At 42.8% G+C, this 21,994-nt stretch overlaps 2 long non-coding RNA genes across 2 annotated transcripts in view; both read left to right on the top strand.

Moving 5' to 3' along the window:
* The window catches only part of LOC138745699 (uncharacterized), a 49,662-nt gene extending 31,170 nt beyond the window's left edge, over window positions 1-18,492 (top strand). The window contains exon 3 of the long non-coding RNA XR_011346423.1: window positions 18,048-18,492. This is a non-coding gene — a long non-coding RNA (uncharacterized lncRNA). The remainder of the gene's footprint in view (window positions 1-18,047) is intronic.
* Window positions 378-6,446, top strand: LOC138745698 (uncharacterized). Its single transcript, XR_011346422.1, has 3 exons — window positions 378-903; window positions 5,219-5,283; window positions 5,865-6,446. It is a non-coding gene; the product is annotated as an uncharacterized lncRNA (long non-coding RNA).
* Window positions 18,493-21,994: the final 3,502 nt, after the last annotated feature.

Raw genomic sequence — 21,994 nt, 5'->3', positions numbered from 1 at the left:
TGGTTTTCTAATGAGTCAAACTTCTTCAATAATTCCTTCTTCTGAATCCCCCAATCTACAAAAGGATCTTCCACTATTTCCATTTTTTCTCTATTACGCTCCACTTGACTCTTGCATTCAAGAAAGCCTCCTCAATCTTTTTAAAATGATCTTGCACAGTATCCACTGATTGTGTCCATCTCGTAACATCACTCTTAACTACATTAATATCTTGCTTCATAAAAGTTATTTCTTCACACACAGTGTTCATTTTAGTTTTCATTTCTGAAAATCCTTGAGTCATCTGATGAGTCATCTGCATTGACATATTTGCCATATCTTCCATGAGTTGAGCAATCCCTTCCAGAATTGGAAACACAGAATCCAGTCCAGGATCCATCACCTGCCTTTGAGGCTGACCTTCTTTTGCCGCAGTCCCCAGTTCTTCAAATTCTAATGAAGTTGAGCTCTCTTCTTGTTCCAAAGCAGTAGGTCCTCTTCCAGTGCGGCTGCAGGTCTGGACACTCAACAACAGCATGCCTATCTCAACAGTGAGCGACCTCGTCAGTTCACCGTCGCTCAGGCTCCCCCACAGCCCACACCTTCTCCAAAGGTTTGTATACCCTTGACGCACTGCACATGCCCGGTAGGGCCACCGACTGCGCAGGTGCGTCATCTGATGCTACACTGTACCTCTCCTGACCACCAGGCAATGCTGCAGGCTCACGTGCCTGTCCTCGTTCAGCTGGCTCGCCCTCACGCCTGTGTTCACGAGTGCACGAGTCGAAACCGCTGAATTCATCGCTAAGCTAGCGCCGACGAAATACTTAGCTGGGCAGGAATCCTCTGAGGCTTGGAGACTCCAGTCGACAACTCTGTTACTTCAACTTGAACTTGGCCTCAGTTCTTCAACACTTTTGTAAGGTAATTTCTTCTGTAACTGAGTTTTCGATTTTTTCACATTTGCAGCCATTTCGATCCTCCACTATTCCAAAGTCTATAAACAGTATTTTTAATCACTTTTACAACTTTTAAAATCGAGCATTTAATAGTCTAACTGCGAAAGGGTGGAACCACACGTCTACCCTCTGCACCATCTTGTCACAGTATCTGACATAGTTTATGACACTTTTAAACCTTCACATTACTGTGAATGCTGTCTCTCAGTTTCTGTCTCAGTCTACCGTTAATCAACGTTAAACCTTCTCACCCTGTTAACTTGGTGTTAAAGTATCAGCCTAAGTTTACCACACATCACCATTAAACCTTCTCCCCATTGTGAAACCGGTTTTACTGTATCTGCCACAGTTTATCGTACATTACTATTATACCTTCTCACTACTGTGAACTCGGTGTTACAGAGCCTGCCAGTCTACCGTACATCACCAGTAAACCTTCTCGTCAATGTGAGCCTGGTGTTACTGTATCTGCCACAGTTTAGTGTACATCATCATTAAAAATTCTCCCCAATATGAAGCTGGTGTCCCTTTATTCGCCAAAGGTTATCGTACAGCTCTGTCAAACATTTTCCCCACTATGAACCCAGTGTCACAGTAACTGCCTCAGTTTCCCATACATCACCAATAAAGCTTTTTTTTCCTATTCTGAGCCCAGTATCAACGTAGCTACATAGTCTCCTGTACATCACCATTAACCTCCTCCCCACTGTGAACCAAGTATCAGTATCTGCCAGTTTATTGTACATCATTTTTAAACCTTCTCACCACTGTAAACCTGGAGTCACAGAATCTGCCTTATTCTACCATACATATCTGTTAAACCTTCTCAGTACTGTGAACACAGTGTCACAGTATCTGCCAAAGTCGTCGACTGTACATCACCGTTAAACATTCTCCCCAAGTTGACCCATTCATCACTGTTTTTTCCACCATTTATCGTACATCACAGTTCAACCTCCCCACTGTAAACTTGGAGTCACAGTATATTCCACAGTTTATTGCACATCACTGATATTCTTTCTCCTCGTTGTGAATGCGGTGTCACCATATCTGCATCAGTCTTCCGTACATCACCATAAACTTTGCACCAATGTGAACCTGGTGTCACTTTATTTGCCACAGTTAATATTACATTACCGTAAAAACTTCTTCCAACTGTGAACCTGGTATCACAGTATCTACCACAGCTTATCATGCATTACTGTTAAACCTTCTCACTACTGAAAACTTGGTGTCAAAGTATCTGCCAAAGTCTACTGTATCTCACCGTTAAATATTCTCCCAACTGTGAACCTGGTGTCACAGTGTCTGATACAGTTTATCGTACATTACTGTTAAACCCACCAGATAAGCTCCAGATAGCGAAAGAGAAGTTCTCGCATCTGCAGGAACTGGGGATCATTCGTCCATCCGACAGTCCTTGGGACCTGCCGCTCCACCTGGTCCCAAAAGCCTCCGATGGCTGGCGCCCCTGCGGAGATTATCGACGGTTTAATGACATGACAGTACCTGACCGTTACCCCATCCCTCACATTCAGGACTTTATGGCCAATCTGCATGGTGTGAGAGTATTCTCCAAGGTCGATCTGGTGTGCGTATACCATCAAATCCCATTGCACCCAGATGACATCCCCAAAACATCCATCATCTCCCCTTTCGGCATGTTCGAATTTTTATGCATGCCTTTCAGGCTCAAGAACACCGCCCAGACATAATGCACCTCATTGTTACGGTGCGCAGGGATTTGAATTTCGTGTTCATTTATCTGGATGACATTCTTGTCGCCAGCAGAGACTGGACACAACACAAGTCTCACCTGCACACCCTCTTCTCCCGACTGGCCGAATTCAACCTAATGATCAGCCCGGCCAAATACCAGTTTTGTGCAGAAGAAAATTTGGATGGGATGAAACTAATCCAGAATCCATTGCACAAGATTGGAAAAATTAGATTGAGCGTCTTCAAATACTTGGAAGTTTTGACGTCAACAGACTTTGGAGTGGCCACATTTGCTCAGTTACACCATTTTTCTGATGTAAGTGAAGGTGGTTTTGATCCTGTCAGTTACTGAGTCCTGTGAAATAACCCAAGTGCGAGTAGATGGTGGATTTGTAATGGGAAAAGCCAGAGTGGCTCCATTAAAGTCAGTCATCAGACCTTGAATGGAATTGACTGCTGCTATTATGGCGAGCAAAATGGACGCTATGTTAAGAAGAGAATTACAGATGGAGATAGCAGATCCTGTGTTTTGGACTGATAGAATATCAGTGCTTAAATATATTAATAATGAAATCATGAGGTTTCATCTCTTTGTGACTAACAGAGAGAATGAAAACCTGGACAACAACAAATGGCAGATTTACCACAGGACAGAGTTTCACCTGATGAATTCCCATTTACATCCGTGGAAGTTGATTATTTTGGTCCTTTGCAAGTAAAGTGAGGACGAAGTGTTGAAAAACGATATGGAGTTATTTTCACTTGTTTAACTATGAGAGCAATTCATATTGAAGTAGCGTCATTGCTTGACAGAGACTCTTTTATTAATGTTCTTTAGCGTTTTATTCCTAGACATGGTCAAGTAAAAGAATTATGTTCTGATAATGGATCTAACTTTAAAGGAGCTGAACGAGAATTATGAAAAGTTATTCAAAATTGGAATCAACATCAAATTCATGATACATTACTACAGAAAGAAATTAATTGGATATTTAATCCACCCATAGTTATGGGTGTGGTACGGGTAAGGGTTAGTTGGTTGTGGAGAACGTTTACAAAGGTCTGTACTGGGCAGTACTGGGCAGCAATGCTTAATGTTGTAATGGATGCGGAAGCTCTGGGAAGGGGTAAGGGAGGGGCTGGCCAGGAAGTCTGCAGATGCTGGGTCCGAGGGCAATGCACAAACATGCTGGGGAAACTCATGGATAGTTTTGTGAGGAGCAGGTCCTGCATCACCAGTCAAATTGAGTATTTCGAGGAGGTGTCAAAGGAAATAGATGAAGGTAAAGGTGTGTATGCGCTGCACGTGGATTTTAGTAAGGTGCTTGACAAGGTCGTCACAGTGGCCTCATTCAGAACGTCAGGAGGCATGGGATCCATGGAGCCTTGGCTGTGTGGATTCAGAATTGGCTTGTCTGCAGAAAACAGATGGTAGTAGTAGATGGAACAATGACTAGTGGCGCTCCAAAGGGATCTGCTCTGGGACCCCTGCTCTTTGTGATTTTTATGAATGATGATGGGAGTGGAAGGGTGGGTACGTCAGGGGATGACACAGAGGTAGAGATGTTGTAGACAGTGTAGAAGGTTGTCATAGGTCATCCAGTTTGCAGAGAACTGACAGATGGAGTTCAATCCTGTAAATCAGATGTACTTAAACAAGCAACTGGTACAGGTTTATTTCCAGAGTCAGTTTCAAGGGCACAAATAACAGTTATTCCAAAGAAGATTGGAGACCCATTAAAAGTAGCTTCATATAGACCAATTTCTTTATTGAATGCGAATTACAAGAACGTGAGGGCAGAGCACTTGGTTAATGGCAGGATTATGAACAGTGTGCAGGACAGAGAAATATTTAGATCCTGCTACATAAATCGCTCAATGTTGCTGTGAAAATTGAGAGGGAGTTTAAGATGGTGTATTGTGTGCTGGCTTTCAGGAGTCAGGGGATAAGTTCAAGAACTGAGAGTTAATGTTGCAGATGTATAAAATTCGAGTCAGACCACTCTTGGCATATTGTGTGCATTCCTGGGGCGAGAATACCAGAAGTCGTCTAAATAAGGTGAGAGGAGGGAACTTTAGGAAAGATGTGAGGGGTACATTTTATTCACACAGAAAGTAGTGGGTGCCTGGAATGCATTGCCAGGGGTAGTAGCGGAGGCTGGTCCATAAAAGGCATGAAAATTATTTTAATATGGGGACAGGAATAAAAGAAAAACAGAAGGTACTGGTGTGAGGGGGGGAAGGGTAATATCGTTGTGGGGTAGGTTCATATGGGTCAGCTGAAGGGATTCGACCAATCCATCCATGATTTGTCCAGCATCTTGCTGCCATGTCGTGGTGAACCAGGGTGTTGCCTGATGGAGACACGGTGCTCTGAGCTCTGCAGAGATAGATCGTGCTTTTCTCCAAAACACACTTCCTCAGGTAAAGCAGAGGAAGGCGAAAGGCCCTAGTGTGCAGGGGTAGGGAGGGGGATGAAGGGGGAAGAGTTGGGACCCTCCAAAGTCATCGTGATCAGGCATCACAGACAGCATCTCTATCACCCATATTTCTCTTCCCAGGAGAAGGAGCGATCTCAGAGACAAGACACGAGTCCAGAAGAACATTGCAACCCAGCTGATCAGAGGTTGGACAACATCATGATGTCCTGAATCCCTCCCCTTCTTCTCCCTCTGGCCCTGCCAACCCCATTCCCTGCATCTCCCATGTCCTGTCACCCACTCCCCCCCCTTCTGCTCTACCCCTCCTCGATCCCAACCCCCTCCTGCTCACCTTGCCCTTCCCTCACACCTATGCCCTAACCCCAGCTCTCCTCCCTTCTCCTCCCCTCCCCCCTCCCCCTTTCCCCTTCCAACCTTAACCTAGGGGAAGGAGGGGTCAGGGAAGGGGGTAGGAGAAAGGGGGTAATGGAAGCGGGTAAGGGTAGGAGTAAGGGGTAGGGTTGTGGGTGTGTAGGATTAGGGTGGGGTTAGGGGACAGCATAGGGGAAGAGATAGAGTTAGGGGACGTGGAGAATAGGGGGTATCAGTAGTGTTAAGGTTAGGGTTTGTTAGGGGTTAGAGTTAGGAGTAGGGGATTGGGAAGGGGAGGGGAGCTGGGAGGCGAGCGGGGGAAGGAAAGGGGGAGGGGAGCTGGGAGGTGAGCGGGGGAAGGAAAGGGGGAGGGGAATGTAATGGAAGATTTAAACCGTGTTTTATACTCTTGCAGACTTTGCTTCTGCAAGGCTGAGAACCTGCTTGTTTTTTACAATCAGCAGACATAAGCTAAATTCCACCAAGGGGCCAGAGATGCAGTTATCTGACAAGAGGACATCTGTGTACCAAGAACATTTAATGTTTCTACTTGTTTTGGTCACAGACTGTCAGAGGCCTAGCCTTGATGCAAAATAACATTGTATTCAAAGTGATAAGCTGAGAATTATATTATTCAATCGAAGCCTAATATGCTAGCTTGCTCGCTTATCTTTCTTACTGTGCTGGGAATTGGTGCTTGGGTAAGCAGTTTTTGGGTAATATAAGCCATGGTCCCGCTGCTGAAGTTTGAGACTCTCTGAGAGGTGGCAACATCTGTCAGCAAGAAGAAGAATTTCTGGAGTCCAGCTAACATCCTGGTCGAGGGAGGTGGAGAAGCTGCTACCGGCGCCCGACAACCTACTACAAGTGTGCAGTCGTTGCCTCGCTTCGGCAGTTGGGACCAGTCCAGGCGTTGATAAGTATAATTGGGAAGGGCTTGCATATTGTAGTTTGAAATCAGCTTTTGAATTTGTAATAAACCTTTGTATAAACTGAACTGCTCTCAGTGCGGGTGTCTATTTTCTTTCGGTAGCTTAAACACTGTGACCAATCTCAAACGAACAAAGTGAGAAGTACAAGTTTATGCAGGACAGGGAACGGGGTGGAGGAAAGGGGAGGTGAACGGAGGAAGCCATCCCTACCCCCTCCCCTCTCCACCCCTTCCCCCACATTATCCCTGCTTATTTTCTCCTCCTTCTAGCAGAAGTCGGGCCTCAGTCCGGCCAGAACCTCCCATGGTTTCAGATCCTCCATTTCAGGAAGTGCCTTAGACGCTCGCTGCATGACAGACATCTTGTCTCTTCATTCATTCTGTACCGTTATTATTAAATTTAAAAATGGTTGGGTTTTTTAAAGCTAGAATCCAAAAGGCTGGTCCAGATAGACAACACAGAATCAGGCCCTTCGGCCCCTCTCTTCTGCTGGCTGAGTTGTAATCAGTCCATATTCCTCTCCCCGTTTTCATTCTTTGCTCCCATCCAGTTCAGGTTGCCTTGTCAATCTCATGACCTGTGGGAAGAAGCTGCCTGGCTGTCCTGCTTTTATTCCATATCTCCTTCGTGATGGCAGGGGGACAGAGATGCTCTGTGCTGGATATCTATGAGTCTATTTACAAATCCCATCCCTGCAAACAATCAGGGGTCGCTTGCCTTGAGGTTCCACCCATGTTACCTCTCCCTCAGCACTCTCTCATCAGAACACTACTGCACCCTCCTTCCCCTCCTCTACCAAGTCTCAGTATCCCGCTGACAATTCCAGTCAGCTGCCATATCAAGACTCTGGCCCACCTAAACCAATGGATCGATCAGCGCCTTCTCCCCTCAAGTGTTCGAGGAATCCACTCTCTCGCAATGTCTTGCTAATGAATGACCTGCATCCTCCTTCCCACTTGGTTCCTCCTGTTATCAGGCACCTGGATAGACCCCACCCTGTTGAAACTACCTGTGTTCTCACTGATCTCTCTGCGCCTCTACCCTCCATCCAAGGGTCTTGGTTGTCTTGTGGGGATGGTGGAGAACAAAGCACCAACTCAAGGAGATGGGGAGCAGTACAGAGACCCCCAGCTCTAGGAGACAGGGAGAAGCACAAAGATGCCCAACTCTTTCAATCGGATAAAACCTGATCATCAGTTGCAAGGTGAAAGGAACTCTCAGTACTGCTGCACGTGGGGCAGGTTTGGCCCATCCCCACACCTCCACCCTGGCAATTCCCAAAACAGTTTTCCTATTCTTGTGGGGGTCCATGTACGTGGTCAATCAATGGGGACAAGGGTGTAACCAGCATGGCCATCATTGTGTGTGGCTGTGCATGGAACCAAAGTGCAAGGGCACCAAATGGCGCTCTGTGCTGAGGTTCTACCTGGCTCAGGTGTTACGAAAGATTGGTCTGGCCCTGGTGCCGCACAATGTCCCAGTCAGCAGGGCTTTGCCCCATCACCTTCCAGGGAATGGTTTCATAAACAAACACATTTGACCACAAAGCCATCAGCCAGTGTTCAGCAGAGAATTGCTGACACAGAGAATCTAGGCTTGATGGGATACTGTGGGGTGGTCCACTGAGCAGAGCATCCAGAGACATCCAGGAAGTGTTCCAGAGGGCCAAGGACGCACTGGCCAACACCACCCTTCTGGTACACGCCAGGCCAGAGACACCTACCACTCTCACAGTAGATGCTTCCAGCACAGCAGTAGGGGGCGCACTGGAGCAATTCATTGAAGGGCAATGGCAGCCCCTGGCCTTCTTGAGCAGACACCTCTGGCCACCCGAACTCAACTACAGCACCTTTGGCTGAGAGCAATCGGTGCTGTATCTGGCAGACTGAGGCAGGTAATCTGACCTCAGCTTCACAGTGGGGAGAATGTTTCACGGAGATGTACGAAAAACTGTCACAAACATTGTGACACTGGGTTAACAGCAGTGAGAAGGTTTAACACTAATGTACGATAAACTGTATAAGATAATGTGACACCAGGTTCACAGTCGGGAGACGATTTAATGATAATGAGATAGATACTGTGACAATGGGTTCACAGCAGTGAAAAGGTTTAACTGTGATGTACGATAAACTATGGCAGAAGCAGTGACAAATGGTTCACATTGGGGAGAACTTTTAACTTAATGTACGCTAGATATGGCAGATATTGTGACAATGAGTTCACAGTAGTGAGAAGGATTAACGGAGATGTACGGTGGACTGTGCTGGATACTGTGAAACCGGGTACACATTAGTGAGACAGTTTAATAGTGAGGTTCAATGAACTGTGGCAGGTACTGCGACACCGGGTTCACAGTGTGGAGGAGGTGTAAAGGTGACACGTGATAGATATATTGTTGCAGATACAGAGACACAGATTTAACAGTGGGGAGAAATTTTAATGGTGATTTTTGGGAGACTGAAGCAGATAACTATTTCACCGGGTTCACTGTGGGGAGAAGGTTTAACGCTGATGTATGGCTGACCGAGATAGATACTGTGAAACTGGGTAAACAGTGGGGAGAGGATTTAGCGGTGATATATGATAGACTGAGGTAGATATTGTGACACCGGGTTCACAGTTGGGAGAAGGTTTATCAGTGATATAAGATAAACTTGGGAAGATACTGTGACACCAGGTTCACAGTGGGAAGGGGGTTTAATGGTGATATACGATTCAATTTTGCAGATACAGTGATACCGGTTTCACAGTAGGTTGAAAATTTATCATTAATGTACAGTAGACTTAGGCAGATTCTGTGACAGTGGGTTCACATTAGGGAGAAGGTTTAACAGTGATGTCCGGTAAATGTTGGCAGATACCATGAAAATGAGTTCACCGAAGTGAGAAGGTTTAATATTGATGTACGATTAACTCTGGCTGATACTGTGACACCAGGTTATCAGTTGGGAGAAGGTTTAATGGTGATGTACAGCAGACTGAGGCAGACACAGTTACTCTGGGTTCTCAGTGGGGAGAAGGTTTATCAGTGATGTATGTTAAACTGTGGCAGAAAATCTGACAACAGGTTTCCAGTGGAGATAAGGTTTATCAGTGATGTATGATAAACTGTGGCAGAAAATCTGACAACAGGTTTCCAGTGGGGATAAGGTTTTACGGTGATATAAGATAAACTGTGGCAAATACTGAGACACAAAGTTAACGGAGGTGAGAATGTTTAACAGCGCTGTACGGCAAACTGAGGAAGATACTGTTACACCGAGTTCACAGTCGGGAGAAAGTTTAACGGTGATATACGGAGGAATGAGGAAGATACTGTGTGACCGGGTTCACAGCAGTAGTTAGAAGGTTTAACAGTGATGTACAATAAACTACAGCAGATGGTGTGGCATCAGGTCAACAGTGGGGAAAAGGTTTCATGGTGATGTATGTTATAATGTGGAAAATACTGTGACAATGGATTCAGAGTTGAGAGATAGATCAACGGTGATGTATGGTAGACTGAGACAGATAATTTGACAACAGGTTCACAGTGGGAAGGAGGTTAAACAGTGATACACGATTCAATGTTGCAGATACAGTGATACCTGTTTCACAGTAGTGAGAATGTTTAATACTGATATCCAATAAACTGTGTCAGATACTGTGACATCAGTTTCACAGTAGGGAGAAGGTTTAATGTTGTTGTCCAGTGGCTGAGACAGATACTGAAATGCATGTCCTTCAATGCAAAAAGCAGAGTGACGAGGTAGATGAGCTTAGAGCCTGGATTGGCACTTGGAATTATGATGTGGGGGCAATTAGTGAGACCTGGTTACGGGAGGGACAGGACTGGCAACTCAATATTCCAGAATACAAATGTTTTAGATGTGATAGAATAGGGGGTATAAAAGGGGGAGGAGTTGCTCTACTTGTGAAGGAGGACATTACTGCCGTGAGGTGGCAGGATGGTTTGGAGGGATCGTCCAGTGAGGCAGTTTGGGTGGAATTGAGGGGTGGAGGAGGCATGAGGGCATGAATAGGAGTGTATTATAGACCACCAAATGGGTCAAGAAAATTGGAGGAACAAATTTGTAAGGAGATAGCATATATGTGTAATAAACATCAGGTAGTGATCATGGGAGATTTTAACTTCCCTCACATTGATTGGGATACCCATACAGTAAGAGGGCTGGAAGGGCTAGAGTTTGTCAAATGTGTACAAGATAGTTTTCTTAATCAATACGTAGAGGAACCAACTCAGGATGGTGTAATACTGGATCTCCTGTTAGGGAACAAGATAGGTCAGGTGTCTGAGGTTAATGTTAGAGAACAAATTGAGTCTAGTGATCACAACTCTATTAATTTTAGGGTAGTTTTAGGGAAGAGGAAGGAGGGGCCTAAAGTTGAGGTTCTGGATTGGAGAAAAGCAAATTTCAAAGGAATAAGAATGGATTTGGGGAGTATTGAGTGGGACATGATTTTTTCAGGAAAGGAAATAAATGAAAAATGGAGAATATTCAAAGAAGAAATGTAGAGAGTACAGAGTAGATGTGTCTCAGTGAGGATGAAAGGAAAGGCTGGAAGTCAGACGGAGCCTTGGTTTTCGAGGAATATTAGAAATTTGGTTAGGAGAAAGAGGGAGGTGTACAAGAGGTATAAACAGCAGGGTGATGAGAAATTGAAAGAGGACTTCAAGGAGTGTAGAAAAAAATCTTCAGAAAGAAATTAGAAAGGCCAAAAAGAGGCATGAAGAGGCTTTGGCAGGCAGAGTAAAAATAAATCCAAAGGGTTTCTATAGGTACATTAAAAGTAAAAGATTAGTGAGGGATAGAATTGGACCCCTTGTTAGAAGTCAGAGGAGATGGGGGAAATTTTAAATGATTTATTTTCCTCGGTATTCACTCGGGAAAAAAATATTGTACCAGTTGAAGTAAAGAAAAATAGTGGAGAGGTCATGAATCATATAAGGATAACCGAGGAGGTAGTGATGGCAGTGTTAAAAAAGATAAAGGTGGACAAATCTCTGGGTCTGGACAAAGTATTCCCAAGGACACTCAGGGAGGCTAGTGTACAGATAGTGGGGCCATTAACAGAGATATTTAGGATGTCACTGGTCATGGTGGTAATGCCAGAGGATTGGAGGGTGGCTCATGTTGTTCCGCTGTTTAAGAAAGAGTCCAAATGTTAGCCTGGAAATTATAGACCTGTGAGTCTGACGTCTGTGGTGGGTAAGTTAATGGTAAGTGTTCTGAGGGATGGCATTTACAAATATTTGTAAGAACAGGGATTGATCGGTAGTAGTCAGCATGGTTTTGTCAGGGGTAGATCATGCTTAACAAACATTATAGAGTTTTTCTTGGGGGTTACAAAAAAGATTGATGAATCGAAGACTGTGGATGTTGTCTATTTAGTCTTTAGTCAAGCTTTTGACAAAGTTCGCCATAGGAGGTTAGGCAAAAAGGTAGAGGCATTAGATATAAATAAGGAGGTAGTGAAATGGATTCAGCAATGGTTGGATGGGAGGTATCAGAGAGTAGTGGTAGAAAATTGTTTGTCAAATTGGAGGCCAGTGACTAGTGGAGTTCCTCAGGGATGAGTCCTGGGTCCACTATTGTTTGTTATATATATTAACGATCTGGAAGAAGGGGTAGTGATGTGGATAAGTAAGTTTGCAGATGATACAAAGATTGGTGGTATTATGGACAGTGAAGAAGATTACCATAGCTTAAAAAGAGATATAGGAAAGCTAGAGGAGTGGGCTGAGAAGTGGCTGATGGAATTTAATACGGATAAGTGTGAAGTGTTGCATTTTGGAAAGGCAAATCTAATTAGGTCATTTACATTGAATGGTAGACAATTGAGGAGAGCAGAGCAACAAAGGGATTTAGGAGTTATGGTAAATAGTACCCTCAAAGTTGATACTCGGGTAGATAGAGTGGTGAAGAAGGCATTTGGAATGTTGGCCTTCATAAATTGGAGTATTGAATTCAAGAGTTGGGATGTTATGATGAAATTGTACAAGGCATCGGTGAGGCCAAATTTGGAGTACTTTGTGCAGTTTTGGTCACCGAATTATAGGAAAGATATAAACAAAATAGAGAGAGTGCAGAGAAGGTTCACGAGAATGTTGACAGGATTTCAGGGTTTGAGTTACAGAGAAAAGTTGAGCAGCCTGGGGATTTTTTCTCTGGAGCGTAGAAAATTAAGGGGGGATTTGATGGAGGTGTTCAAGATGTTAAAAGGGACAGACAGAGTAAACGTTGATAGGCTTTTTCAATTAAGAGTGGGGGATATTCAAAGCAGAGGCCATGGTTTGAGTTGAAGGGGGAAAATTATAAAGGGAACATGAGGGGGAATTTCTTGACGCAAAGGGTGTTTGGGATGTGGAATAAGCTTCAAACAGAGGTGATTGAAGCAGGGACGTTATTTACATTAAATATAAGACTGGATAATTACATGGAGGGGAGAGGATTGGAGGGGTATGGACCAGGTGCTGGTCAGTGGAACTTGGAGGGTGGGGATTTGTTCAGGCATGAACCAGTGGGGCCACACTGGCCTGTTCTGTGCTGTATATGGTTATATAGCAATGAGAGGTTTAACAGTGTTGTATGATAAAATGTGTCAGATAATGTTTCACTAGGTTCAGAGTGGGGGGAAGCTTTAATGGTGATGTATAGTGCATGGAGACAGATAATATGACACCCGGTTCAAAGTGGGGAGGTTTACCAGTGATGTATAATAAACTCTGGCATATACTGTTATACCCAATTCACAGAGGGGATGGGAGACTGAGAGGGATACTGTGAAACCGGGTTCACATTAGTGAGAAGGTTTAACAGTCAGGTTCAGTTAACTGTGGCAGGTAGTGTGACACCAGGTTCACAGTGCGGAAGAGGTTTAAAGGTGACACGCTATACAATGTTGCAGATACAGAGACACAGAGTTAACAGTGGGGAGAAATTTTAATGTTGATTTTCAAAAGACTGAGGCAGATATTATTTCACTGGGTTCACAGTGGGGAGAAGGTCTATGGGCTATATAACTTATATTGAGGTGGATACTGTCACATCAGGTTCACAGTGGGGAGAAGGTTTCACGGTGATGTACGGTAAATTGAGATAGATACTGTGACACCAGGTGCACAGTGGGGAATAAGGTTTAACAGTGATGTATGGTAGCCTGAGACAGATACTGTGACACTGTATTCACAGTGGGGAGAAGATTTAATGATGATATACAGTGAATTGAGGTAGATACCATGACTCTAGGTGCACAGTGCGGAGAAGGTTTAATGGTGATGTACGATAAACTGTGGTAGGTACAGTAAAACCGGCCTCACAGTGGGGAAAAGATTTCCTGGTGATTCACGAGAAACTGAGATGCTGGGACATGGACAGGGTTGACGGTGGGGAGCATGTTTAACAGTTCTGTTTGATAAACTGTGACAGAGAAAGTGACACTGTTTTCACTGCTGGGAGAATGTTTAACGGTGATGTACGATAGATGTATGCAGATACTCTGACACCAGCTTCACAGGGGGGAGAATGTTTATCGGTGATGTACGGTGAACTGAGATAGATACTGAGATAATGGGTTCACGGGAGTGAAAATGTTTAACATTAATGTACGATAAACTGTGTCAGATACTGTGACACCAGGTTCGCAGTGGGGAGAATGTTTAACAAGATGTACAATAAACTGTGGCAGATACTGTGACACTAGATTCACAGTGGGTAGGTTTTAACGGTGATGAACAGTAGACTTAGGTAGGTATTGTAACACCAGGTTCACAGGGGGGAGAAGGTTTAACATTGATGTACATTTGAATGAGGCAGAATCTGTGAGACAGGATTCACAGTCATGAGAAAGTTTAACAGTGATGTTCTATAAACTGTGTCAGATACTGTGACAACAAGTTCACAGTGCGAAGAACGTTTAATGGTGATGTACAGTAGACTGGGACAGAAACTGTGACACCAGGCTCAGAGTAGGAAGAATGCTGAAGGTGATGTACAGTTAACTTTGACAGATACTGCTGACACCGGATTCACTGTAGTGAGAAGGTTTAACAGTGATGTACAATAAATTCTGGCCTATACTGTGACATCAGGTTCATATTGGGGAGAAGGTTTAATGGCGATGTATGGTAGAGGGAGGCAGATACTGTGACACCAGGCTCATTGTATTGTTCATTTACCTTAATTACAACATCTAATTTATATGCTCCATTTTTTTGTGGTAACTTCCAAACATTCCATAAACTTCAATTCTAATCAGATTTTGTTAATTTAAATAGGTCACCAATAAAAGCCTAAATCGTTTGGTCTCTTAAGTACACAGCACAAAATTAAATTCTTTACCTGGGTTTGGTTCAACGGCACTTCAGTCTGCTTCATTATTTTTTCAGTCCCTTGTTTTGTACTTTCTGCTTTGCCCAGTCGATTCGCCTAATGGGCATCCAACTCTATCTTCTCAGCTTGACCCAACGTCTCCTCTGTAAACTTAAGCAAACCAAGGAGACCAAAGTTAAAATTTTCACATTTGCATTTTCAAAAACAAAAATCACGCTGTGACTTGCAGTTTCACATCATAATCCCACTTGCTAAACTTGCAAGCAACTGCACCGCATCCTACAGCTGGAAAATTGCAAGAGAACTGCTTGGTTAAAGCAAAGATTCCACCCAGACACCCCATTAAAGGCCTCCAAGTTAACAACAGATAGCAACCTGAAAGTTAAATACAAAGACCTGTATCAGGAAGATTACGGGCTTTTTAAAAAAATTATTTCCACGATTGAAAGAAAACTCCTCAGGGAACACCAGGCTCTTGTTGAACAATTCCTGTTGTATTCCTCAAAATGGTTTGAATCTTGATTTCAAGAGGTGTCATTTGGTGAGATTTTTGTCCAGAACAAAGCCTGCCCACACATTCCCTTAAATACCTGCGCAATGCTGGCTCAACTCTGCTCCATGCTAAAGCTATCTGAACTTTTCTGAAGAGATAACGGACTTCAGATGCTGGTATGTTGAGTAAAAAACACCCTAATACTTCACTGAACAACACAGCTCTCTCTGAAAATCAACAAGAACATTTCTGAACAGTAATTATTTACCTTTCAAGCACCAAACCTGGTGAACTTTATATATGTTAAATTCTGTGCACAGTATAAGAATGGCCTGCAACCAGTGAACTTGGAGTAATGAGAAGTGAGATTGGACTGTGAACCAAAGAACTTTTCTGAACTTACACACAGGTGCACTTAGAATTAGAAGGGGGGTAAGTTAGGTAAAGTAAGTAAGTTAAAGTGTAATTCCATTTTCATGTTAAAAGATAATTAAAATCAACTTTTGTTTAAGTAACCATTTGTCTTGGTGAATATCTATTGCTGTGGGTTTTGGGATCTTCTGCTCTCATAACACAGCAGAACAACCCGAATTCTTTCGGTTATGATAATGGTCCATAAATGAGCCCCGGCATCTTTTGAAATTTTTATTTGACTCTTTAATAATTTTTTGTAATTTTCAACAAGACATAATATCATTTAACTGTTGTGTTTGTGTTATTAGAGAATTCCCTTTCCATTCAAACTGAATTAGAGTTTTGGGTGCCGTATTTGAGAAAAGATGTGCTGGTGTTGGAGAAGGCCAGAGATGATTTACTGGAATGATATCAGGAATGAAAGGGTTAGTGTATGAGGAACAATTGTCGACTCTTCGACTGTACTAGTTGGAGTACAGAAGGATAAGGGGGACCTCAGAGCCATTTCAAATGCTGGAAGGCCTGTTCAGAGTCCATTTGGCAAAGATGTTTCCCATGGTGGAGGATGCTTGGACAAGAGAGCATAATTCAGGATAAAAGGGTGTCAATTTAAAACTGATGTGGTAGAATTGATTTTGTCAGTGGGTCATGAATCTGTGGAAATGAGGTAATTGGGTGTATTTAAGACAGAGATTGACAGGTATTTGATTCATCAAAGAATCAAGGGTTAAGGGGAGAAAGTTGGGCCGTGGGCCGACTTCTGCTCCTATATCTTGTAATCTATATCCTGCTGGAGACCTAGTCAACCTTCCTCTTGTATTCCATTCTTAGAAAACAGTCTGCATCATGAGTTTATGTCATGTGAACACATTTCCGAATGAATCCCACGTTAGAAGTGACCCACACTCCTCCGGGACATTTGCTCTCATGTTCTGCCATTTTAGCCAATTCAATGAGGTAGCTAAAGACAGCTGCGTTTCTCTCAATGCAAATTCTACATTGACACGACTACAGCTTCCTCATTTTAAAAATTAGTGTCCAGCTGCTCAAATGAAATTTCTTGCTTCTTTGTTTGAAAGGGAATAATTGCCATGGGTTAAAATTATATCAAATAAAATAAAAGAGAGGAAAAGCAGAAGAATTTATATCTAGGTGGGAATCGAAATTAATGGTTGGTGATAAAGATACACCACTGTTGAAACATTTGATTAATATATGGAATAAAATAAATGATGAAATTGGTTTAAGTGGATGTACATCACCCAGAATGGCTTTGATTCAAAATCTTCGCCTCTTTTTCAAAGGATCATCAATTTCTGGATAGCTGGTTTCGTAAGGGGATTATAAATGTTGAAGATTGTTATGAAAGAGGTCAATTAATGTTATTTGAGCAACTGAGAAATAAATATCATATAACTCAAAGCAATTTTTTTTGCTATTTCCACCCAAGAGCATATTTGAAGGATAAGTTAGGACCAACCATGTTGTACTGAAATAGAAATTCCTTATAAAGAGGAATTGTTAAAAAATTTACTTCGATGTGTTCATAAGTCCAGACAAAGGTGGGAAATGGATCTGAATATTGTAATTGATTGGCAGATATGGGTAAATCCATATAAGGATCTCAATGTAAGATATAAATTAGTTTAGTATAATTGTTTTTACAACAGTCATGTAGCAAATGTCAGCAAGGAATTTATCTGAAAGCTGCACCTAGAGTCAAGTAACTCGCACTTGGATTTGAAAAGCTCTACAGGAAGCTGATTTGGAAACAGAGATCATGTGATCCAGGGGAGTTGTATTAATTCACTTCAACTCAGCAGTCTGGAACTAGTGTCCAGCGTTCCACACTGCAGCAGTGAGGACGGAATTCACAACTAGTTTTTCTTCTACAGTTACTTCTTACACCAGAGAAAATGAATAGACTAAAATCAGAATTATCAGATCAATGTTTGAGGTGTGGTGAAGATGTCGCAACTTTCTTGCATTCAACTTAGCTTTGTCCTAATGCAAGATCTTTTTGGGGAAAATTACAAATTTTGTGGAACAAGTTACAGGCGTTGTTTTTCCGCAAAATTCAACTTTATTTTTATTAGGAAATATTGAAGGAATAAGGCCCAAATTAAAACTATTAATATATCAATTGAAATTTGTTAAATTAGCATTTGCGGTGATGAGGAAATGTATTGCACTTACTTGGAAATCAGATATATTTTTAGAGATGCCAAGATGACATGCAAACATTCAAAATTGTATTCCTTTAGTAAAAATTACATTTAGGTTGAGAAATATATACTCGATGCTTTTGCAAATTTAGCACCTGAATATTCAAATATTAAGCTTCAATTTGTAATAATGCCCTTTCCATCCCTCTAGATATGTAAGAATCTCCTCTAAGTGGTAAAATTTTTATTTTTATTTAGATGTGTTAGATTTCCTCGCCACCGTGAACTCTGGGGAAGTGGAGGACTAACACAGGGCACCTGAAAACAGGAAGACCACACCCCATCAACATCTGAGAAGCAGAGGATTCATTCCACGAGTCAGTGACCATGGAAGCAGACCAGTGAGGGGTTTTGCAGCTGAAGGACCCATATAGGTGGCAGGCTGTTGGTGACTTGAGGAGAGGAACCCATGCAGGCTATGGGCTTCCGGACAAAGTAGTCAAGGAACTCACACTAGGCTGTGGATTGCTAGAGACTGGTTCAAAACTGGCTAAAAGTGTATCAGGTATCAGACTTGGGATACGAGTGGGTGCGAAATGGTTCCTAATCGTGTCAGAGATTCAAAAGTGGAGCTCACATTGCCAATGACTTGGATGGTCTGTGAGCATTGAAAGAGAATCCACAGACCCTCAGTGACTTGGCTCAGGGTTTGGGATGGTTGGGTGGGGGGGTGGGGGGGGGGAGGGAGAGCATGACTCTCTTTTGCTTCTTTCTCAGACTACAAGAGTCATTTCAGCAATTTCTGCCAATGGTGAATCTGTCTACCTGACAGCAGGAAAAAAGCAATTTTATGTGATATGACACTTTAATTACTTGACAGTAAATTGTCTCCTGAATGAGAGAGAGAGTTTCACGTTTCAACTATTACAAACTCCACTCACCAGAACTCACTGTATACCTCTTCCCACTTTTAGTTTGCAAGGACACCATTGGTTTTATCACAACTCCTCCAATGATTATACATTTTACATTGTATATAAATATGTTTTTGAAAGAGATGGATTGTAGGAGTCGTGGAGGTCACAAACAAACACAAACACTTCACAAAACAGCTCTTATTTAAATTGCAAAGGCTTTGCTGAGAGTGAGTCATGCAGGCACCGAGAACATTTGCAAAGACAAAACAAGGAGACAGTTTTGCTAAAGAATTTCAAAAGCATGTTCCAGTTTGCTGTTCTAAGAAGTTCATGTGGTTTTGCAAGCAGAGAGATGACACCAAATAGACTTTTTCTAAGAGAGAGAGTGAGATAGAGAGAGAGAGAGAGCGAGAGAGTGAGATGGCAAGCTGGCATCTTGTTGAAACCCATTTTGAACACGGGTTGTGAGTTCTCAGTTCAGCCTGTTGAAAAACTTTGTCATCCATACAATAGGAAATAGCTGGCTTGAGTGTTTCACCTGAAATAAGGGAAACAAAAGGAACTCTATGGTGACCTGCAGAAGAGGTTATCATTTGGAAAACCATGATGGGTTTCATTGGCAAGACCCCAAAGTGGCTGATCAGAGGGAATCAGTCTTTGTGTGTCCAATGACCAAGTAAGTCCTCTCTGAAACCAACAAGAGCCTTCCTGGAGGGTAAACATTTACTTTTAAGCACCAGAGCTTGGTGAAAATTCATAAAAGTTGAATTCTGTGCACAGTTTAAGAATTGATAGACACCGGTGAACTTGGAGTTGTGTCAAAGAACTTTATACATATTAAAAACACCAGCGCTTAGAATTAGAAGGGGTTAATATAAGGCTATTAAGTTAATAGTTTTAAATTAAAGTTTGATCCTGTTTTTTTGTTTAAAGAAAATTAAAAATGATGTTTGTTTAAGTATCCATTTGTCTTGGTGATTTTCTATTGCTGCCAGCTTTTGGGGTCCTCTGGGCCTGTAAAAATCCCAAGTTTAGGTCCTCATACCAGGATACCCAAAATGTCTTATTTCTTCAATAATTGCCGAATCCCCCATACTGTCATTGAAAAAGCCTGCACCCATATCTCCAATTCGCTTTCTGCCCTTACCCCACCTCCTCTCCAGCAGAACAATGACAGAATCCCTCAGGTTTCTCACTTACCACCATCAGCTGCCACATTGGACATGTTATCCTCGGACACTTCGAACTTCAGCACCATCCTATAACCTGCTACATCTAACCTGCTTCACTCATATCCTCTTTTAACAGGGTTATGTCTTTCTTTGACTCCCTCGACGGCACTACCCTCTCCTCCCACCACCACCTGATGCACTCTCCATTGGAACTGCAGAAATTGCCAAACATGCCCTACATCTCCTCTCACCTCCATCCAAGGCCACAATCAGACCTTCGAGGTGAGGCAGTGTTTCACATGCATCCCATCCAACCTAATCTACTATATTTGGTAGATTCAGTTGACCTCGATATCAGCAAGAACAATACAGACTGGGTGGCCATTTTGCTAAACACCTGTGCTCTGTGGTTCGAAACTTGAGCTTCCTGTGGCCTAGCATATCAATTCTCGAACCCTTCCAGCAACATGTCTGTTGGCCCCATCCTTCGCCAGGGTGAAGGCACACAAACTTATAGAAAACACATTATATTCCTCCTGGGCAGCCTTAAACTCTATAGCATGAACACAAATGTTTCTAATTTTAAGCAGCCACTCACCTCTGTCTGATTTCACTGTTTCCATCTCTTGATCTACTGCCCATTTGAATATATTTACTCCTTTAAGGTAGAAGAGTTGACAGTGGTGTTTTCCCCATATAGTTTACCTTTGAACAACTGGGAAAATTAAGTGGCAGTTGTTGCAGAATGAATGGTGTTATTGTTAAAAATCTGCCTGTGATCGAAAGTATTCTTGGACTGAATAGACATCTGGGCCAAATGGCTATTTTACGACAATCTGTACATGATTGTACATCCTAAAGTACAAAGACTACTTCTATCCACTAAAGATTGTTAAAGAGAAAGAATAGACAATACAATCACGTAAAATTCCCATCCATACAGCACACGTATTAATACACAAAACAATCACACCTCCTTATTGGTCAGAAGTACCTACACTTCCCAAGGAGGTTGAGGAGGTTAAGGCCAACGGCTCTCATCTTGAGATTTTACAGGAGTGCAGTTGAGTCTCCTGTCTGGCTGCACCATTGGATGGTCTAGTTGCTGTAAAGCATCAGACAGGAATTTTGCAAAGAGTTGTGAGGATCACTTGGGTCCCTTTCTTCTTCAGATGGCATTTACTGGGAGTGTTGTTCAAATAGGGCTCAAGGAATTATAAAATGACCATTTCAATCCAGTGAACAGCATCTTTAACCATGTCCATCATCAAAATCAGGACTGACAGGCTAGGGAATAGCTTCTTCCCACAGGCTGTGAGATGGATGAAAAGAATCCTAGAAGTGCGATAATCACCCAAAATATTTATATATGTAGCAGCTACTTTGATAGAGCTACTAAAGCAACACACATACACACACCAGGTTAGTCAACACAAGACTGCTTTATTCAGACTTTACAGGCTTTGTTTTATTTACAGCATGTCCCGGGCTCCATGGGACAAGCTGGGACATCATTATGAGTTTGCTGCCAATCCACGGGACCACAGGTTTAAATTAAGCCCTGTGAACGTTGCGCGCCTTCTGGCAGGAGAATTTACACAGAACATGCCATTCATCAGCACGCAGCACCATGCACAGGCGGTCAATTAAATGGATGAGTTTCCAGCTGTCTGTCTCATGATTTTTCACGCCCGCCAAAGAACTTTGCCTGCCCGGCCACTCGACAGTTGCTACACCCCCACCCCAGAACAGTCACCAGAAACAGCTGTGAATGTCCCCCAATGTCCAATGTATACACAACCTCATCCTTCTTCAACACGCGGAAAAGGCCCTCATACGTTCATTGTAATGGCGCTCTTGGGATCTGTCTGCACACAAAAACAAAATCAGCGTCCAGGAGTGGTGGGGGCACATTCTGTTTAGGGGATCCATGCCAGTGGAGAGGAAAAGGTTTGCTGATCACGACACCATGTCGAAGCTGATGAAGAACATTCAGATCAGAGTTTGTTGTGAAATGAATGTCCCATGAAAATGTAAGGAGCATACCATAAACCATCTCTGCGGACAATGCAGACATATCTTCCTTTGGAGCCATGTGCACACCCAATGGAATCCA

Source organism: Narcine bancroftii, chromosome 11 (genome assembly GCF_036971445.1).
Source record: "Narcine bancroftii isolate sNarBan1 chromosome 11, sNarBan1.hap1, whole genome shotgun sequence".
Classification (NCBI taxonomy): Eukaryota; Metazoa; Chordata; class Chondrichthyes; order Torpediniformes; family Narcinidae; genus Narcine; species Narcine bancroftii.
Note: the sequence above shows the minus strand (reverse complement) of the source record. Positions and strands in the feature narration are given on the sequence as shown.